The sequence below is a fragment of the Atractosteus spatula genome, chromosome 1, assembly GCF_055471065.1.
Source record: "Atractosteus spatula isolate fAtrSpa1 chromosome 1, fAtrSpa1.hap1, whole genome shotgun sequence".
NCBI lineage: Eukaryota > Metazoa > Chordata > Actinopteri > Semionotiformes > Lepisosteidae > Atractosteus > Atractosteus spatula.
In genome coordinates this window covers 48,641,091-48,647,325 of record NC_142706.1, presented here as the reverse complement: position 1 = coordinate 48,647,325, position 6,235 = coordinate 48,641,091, and positions in this window count along the sequence as shown.

Sequence of the window (6,235 nt, the reverse complement as noted above, 5' to 3'; positions counted from 1 at the left end):
ATTACGCACCATAAATAACTGCTAAAATCTAGGTTTTAAAAATGCCTTTATTTCTGGGAGAGTGGTTTAACGCTTGAGTTACCAGTTACCAGATTTACATAACATAAACATTCTTGTGCTTGGAAATAAATGCGAGTAACCTTTGGTGTACAGTACATTGAACTAATGTTTATTAAGAACCAAATATTGTAGTTAATATTGTTTGAGAAAAATATTATTTATTCATAAATATTTTGGACTGTAAATATTAGAATAAATATAATATCATATGCATTTATTGTCATCTGCATTATTGTAAAATATATTCTAAAAATAGATGCAACTGGAAATGTCATTAAGGTATCATAAAACAACTACAATATCCAATAAAAAATGTCACGTTTTATTTCCATTTACTCGTTTAATCTTTTATAAAAAATATGGATAATCGTGAACGTTTGATTCATTTCTACCAATTACATGTTTGATAGAACAAATATCTTTAAAGCATCTATAAACACCAACTCTAAAAAGGGTAAATCTATGAAGCCTTATGATGTTAGCAAGCTTTGACAGATTGAACACCCTCCATCACGGTGCATTTTGTGAAAGCTACATAGACAGTATAAAATGCACATCTTTTTTTCATCAGAATTAATATATGACAGTCTCCTAAAACAAATGTATGAATGATTTTCCTTACTTCTTATCAATGAATTACAGAAAGCAAAAAACACTGCCCATACAATTTGTCCAAATTGTCCTTACTGCGAAGTATAACACAACATATGCAAGATAAAACAGATAATGTATCATTTTAAACCGAGGGTTAATTTATTATTAATTACTAACAAAATATAATTAGTGAAAAAAATTAAAATCCTTTAGAAATGTATTGGTATAATTATAATAATACTAAAAAAATTATGAAAGTCTCCTGCAAACTAAAAGGATGTGTAAGGAGCAGACTGGTTAGGGATGATCATGAAAAAGCTACAGAGCTTAATGGCCGAGAAAGGAGATAAGTGACATGGAGGCAAAAGGTTTTCTGTTCCTATGAGGCCAAATTGCAACTTTTTGCTATAAATGTGATGTTACATTTGGTGCACATCCAGGGCAGGGTATCATCTAGTCAACATCCCTATTGTCAAGCATTGTGATGGCAGCATTATGTTAATGGAATTCTTCACACCAGTAGGGACTGGGAAGCCCATCAAGATTGAGTGGAAAATTAATGGAGCTAAATAAAGGCAAATCCCTAAGTTAATACTGCTTCAGTCTGCTAAATACCACAAATCAGATGGAAATTCATCTTTTAGGAAGAAAATGATCCAAAGCATAAAGCCAAACCTATACTGAAGTGGCTAAACAAGAAGAACACGAATGTCCTTGAGAACAGTAAAAGTCCTGACTTTTTCTGTGATAAGACTTGTAAATTGCGATCTATCCATACTTCCCAATCAATTGTTCGTTGTACCTTATCCAAAAAGTCTTGTAACAGTAATTGTATTCATTCAAGAGGAATAATACTCATGCAATCAAGATAAGTTTTTGATTTTCTAAGCAGTTTTCTTAAGTTGGTGACCAGCTACAGGTAGTTGCAAAAAGATGGACCCTATGCGGGTAACGAGATCATGAGTGACCCGTTAACAGTATAAACATTGGATTCCAAGGACGAGGTCTAAAGACTAGCAAAAGGTCAAAATGCTGAAAGGGAGACAAATCATAAGACAAAATCCAGAAATCAAGAATAAAAAGTCAAGCCAAAAATCCAAAACCGAAGGATCTGGAAGATCCAGGGAGACTATCACAGAGGGAAAGGTATGTAACTCACAAGGTTAATCCCAATACTAAGCAAAGTTCGAATAGAGAGCAGGGTTTAAGTAGGCTGGGGAGAGGAGGTGTGGTGATGTAAGAGGACAGGGATTGATTAACGAAGTCTGGTTGATCTACGCCTCCACTGCGTAAATGAGGTAGGCACCAGCAGTTCAGGTGCCCTCTGGTGCCGGGATGCTGGAATTGTTACAAGTTTTTTGCTGACATCAAACTTCGTTCATCATAAAACTGTTGTTTGAAGCGTGTATGTTTTGATTACAAATATTTTAAATTAAAAAATACATCATCATTATACATTCAATACATCATACAACAATACATTCATCATTGGTAATACAACAAAATATATAATTGAAAGATGAACACTTTGCGAGGCACTGTACCTCTTTTAGTCGTATGTGGCTGGGTAATCTGAGTTTTCATTCAACTGTTTTTTGAAAGTTGTTAGAGTATCTGCTTCAATACTGTGGGTAGTTAGCTTCTTTCTAATTTCTGCAAAATTTTGTGTAAAGATTTCTTTCCTGCTTCCAGTCTTATAATGCACTTCTCTTTATCTTTGCAGCTTACGCATGCGGACGCAACTACCCACCTGAACAACTTTATGACGTCGCCTATTAAAGGAGCCTCTTAGCCAAATTACTCTGAATTTACACAGAGGCCCAAGCAGCTTAGTAAAGGCAAAGATAGATTATTAGAAATCTCAATAACACTTAATTCTAAGTGAAGTAATATGCCTTGCTGATATACAGTCATAGCTTGTTATTACTTGGTTCAAATGGAAATTTTTATTGGACATTAAAGCTTGTATTATTGTTTTTAAGTCATTATTTCCTGTTTAACAACTTCAATGTTCACTCCATTCCATTTACTTTTTCAAGAATGGATGTGTTTCGAACACAGATCAGGTAATTTCCATTCTTTATATGAAACAGTTATTTATACTTCCATTTGATTTAAAATTTTTATACTATACTTGTCCAGTGACACATTTTGAAATTCATTAAACTTGCAATCATTACATTAATTATACAAAGTCAAAGATCAATTTAAATGTTCCATAACAAATTAATCATCATGCTCACCCTCCAGTTCCAAGTTATCTTAAGCATAGCCAAAGAAATCTTTCACAGTATTTCAATTAGGTGGATAACTTTTCTCTATTGACAAGTTTTTGAGTCAACACAGATATTATGTTTTTATTGTTTTTTGTGGTGTTTGAGTTGACAACTAAGCACTGCTTCTGCTGTTTTCTAATGACACCCTTCTGTTTCATTTTCTTTTGCATGTTAATGCTTGGATTCCAAAGTTAGACTCATTTAGAACATCCTCTTTAGCAATGAAAACAAATCTGTACATTTTCTCGTTTCTGACCTTATGATTAATCATTTAGAAACTGATATTTTATTTTCAGAATACATTTATAGGAGCATTTTTAAGATTTTCAATTTGCCTTCAAAATTAAAGCTTCAAGTTTTAGTTACAAGGTTTAGCTCACTACATTAATAAGGTGTTTATTTTTTGGTATAAATTGTTGGTATAGATTTAGGCATAAATTTGGTTCTATAATCCTCAAATCCATAGCTCCATTACGTATTTCATTTTTCCAATACAGCTCCCTGAATCTATTTATACTTCTTCATATTTTTGTTATTTTCCATCTTTTTAATTAAATTTTGTCTATCAAGGTGGCAGTCATTGTTTTAAATAAACAGAGCTGCATAGACAATAAAGCCACTATCTTTCTCATTAATCTTTGTTCTTCAGGTTTCACAACTGTAAGGCTCCCAATCCTCTATGCATCTAGTTAAAATATGTTTGGTTTCCTTAGTTAGGAAAGACCTAACTAACCTAGGTTTATTAATAGGAATGCATGGTTGTTTGTCTTGCTAACTCACATAACCTAGGTCATAATTATTCCAGTGTAGGGCAACTTCAATGTGGAATTTTCATGGTGTCCCCTTGGCTGCATGTTTTTTCTCCAGGTGCTTCAGCTTTCTTCCACTATCAAAAAGTGTGCTCTCTACGTAAATTGTTGCCCCTGAATGCATGTTTGTCCATGTGCCCTGAAATGGACTGGAATTGCATTCAGTGTTTTCTGCTTTGCACCTGTTGTGTACAGTTACTATAATTTACATTTAATCTTGGACTATAGGGGATCCTTTGTGATTTGGGCAAGTACCAGTTACAGAGCAAAAGAGACAGAGAAATTCAAATTCAAGTCAAGACAGTTCTGGTGCACTATGGCTGTTGTTGCATCATCCAGGTGGATGCTGCACAATGGTGGTGGTGGAGGGGGGGGCCCATTACCTGTAAAGCTTTTTGAGTGGAGTGTCCAGAAAAGTGTTATAGAAGTGTAAGCAATTATTATTATTGATTATTTTTATATATCCTGCTGAGTAATTCTGCTTTTGAAACAGCCCTACATTTATTTTTACATTTTTATTTTAATAAAAATTTAATATTTAACATACTGTAATATAAAACATTGATAGAAATATTAAATATAGTACAATATATAATGCACAAAAGACAAATTCCTAATACAAGAAATTGTATATGGCCAATAAAGTGATCTCTTATCTCTCTCTCTTATAAATTACATTTATTAAATTTTATTTTCCCCATGGGGCTGGGCAATGCCTGGGATTCGTTCCCTGGCATTTCGCGTGATAGCCCACATGACATCAGATCCCACATCAGATATTTGCCAAAAAAAAAGCTATTTTGCATTACCATACGTTGTAATGAAGTATACAATTTGCAGAATGGTATATTATGCTTCGTGCATTTTGAATGGCTGGATCTGTATGAAACTCCTCTAGCCAGAGCTTGGCATTCGTTCTTGGGGTGGAAGTGTTCCTTTGATGTCTTTGGTGTGAAAAGAGTTAACTGCTCAGGGCTCATTAACAAACTGACTGTATGCACACCTGAAGAAGGCTCCACGGCCGAAACGTTGTGTTCTCTTTCTTCTTTTTTTCAGCATGGAATAAACCTATTACTTATTCCATTTTAGGTAAAAGGCCTCATTTGGCCCTTTGTGCTAAAGGTCATTGTGATCCCCATGTGAGTTAATATTTTCCACTGAGGCATGCCAATATGAATTATCAATTGGTTGTAGATGTTGGTGTGTATTCGTTGATTTACAAGCCTTATTGGTGTGTCATTCCTGTTGGTTCTGTTCAATGTTCCTGTTCTGCAGGAAAGTTTGATGGTTTTTCAATGCTACTGTTAATACAAGCCGGTGATCATAAGGTGAGAATGCTGGCTGTGCTATTACTCCGTATTCCAATATGGCTTGTTAATGTGAAGATGACTAATAGAGATATAGAAATCCCCCCTTTCAGTTTAATCTGGCTAATACTTATTTGCTCATTTGTCTGGACCTACAAGAAAATGGAGCTCAAAGAACAATGCAAAATATCTAAAATGTTTGAACAGTAGCGTTTACATTAAGCAGGGGTGTATTTAAATAAGTCAGAATGAATTCTGTTAAGTGCCTAAAAAAGACTTAGAAATTATTTGCCATTATATGATAGGGGTAACACAGAAAACAATGACAGCTAAGAGAAGTTTCACTTTCTGCAGACCATTTGGTAGGAATAGTGACAAAATACATTTGTTTGATATTACAGAATTCTTTTCTTCATGCTTTTGTATGTTTTCTAGTTTATGTAGTTATATCTAAATAAAATACCCTAATGGAAACTGCATGGAGTAATTGAGTATTTTGTGAAATGTAAAGACCTTTTTGGCTGTTTATGTAATTAGCGACATCATGACAAGGGGTGTTCACAAACAGATTTCATCTTGTGCAGCATGCTGCACCAGGTCAGTTCATTTGAGCTTGACACAAGCTGTTGTAAATTAATCAAGATGCCTCTGTCTTTTGAGCTGTGTCCCTGGAGAGTGATTGGTGGAAGCCACCCATGTTTCATTATAGCAGCGGCAGGCAGAGGAATCCTACTCTGTTGGGCCCCTGAGCCAGACCCTTAACCCCAACTGCTCCAGGGGCACTGTATAAATGGCTGATCCTGCACTCTGACCCCAATCTTCTCTCTCCCTGTCTGTGTGTCTCATGGAGAGCAAGCTGGGGTATGCGAAAAGACAAATTCCTAATGGAAGAAATTGTATATGGCTAATAAAGTGATCTTATCTTATCTAAGGAGAAAGCATTTCTCTGACTGAGCTCTCATGTTTCAACTCCACATGAGTAAAGACATTTTCTGTACTGGAGTTTGCCGCCACTTCTCAGCTCAGAGACTATGATAATCCCACTAGGCTGACAACAAATGCAGTTGCCACCCTTGTTCTCTTCAGAGTGTGTCAGAAGTGGAGAGATTAGGGTGCAATAACAGCCCAATGCTTCAACTGATTACGACTTCTCCTGCGTGAAAGGGGTAACTGTTAATGTTGTCTGAAG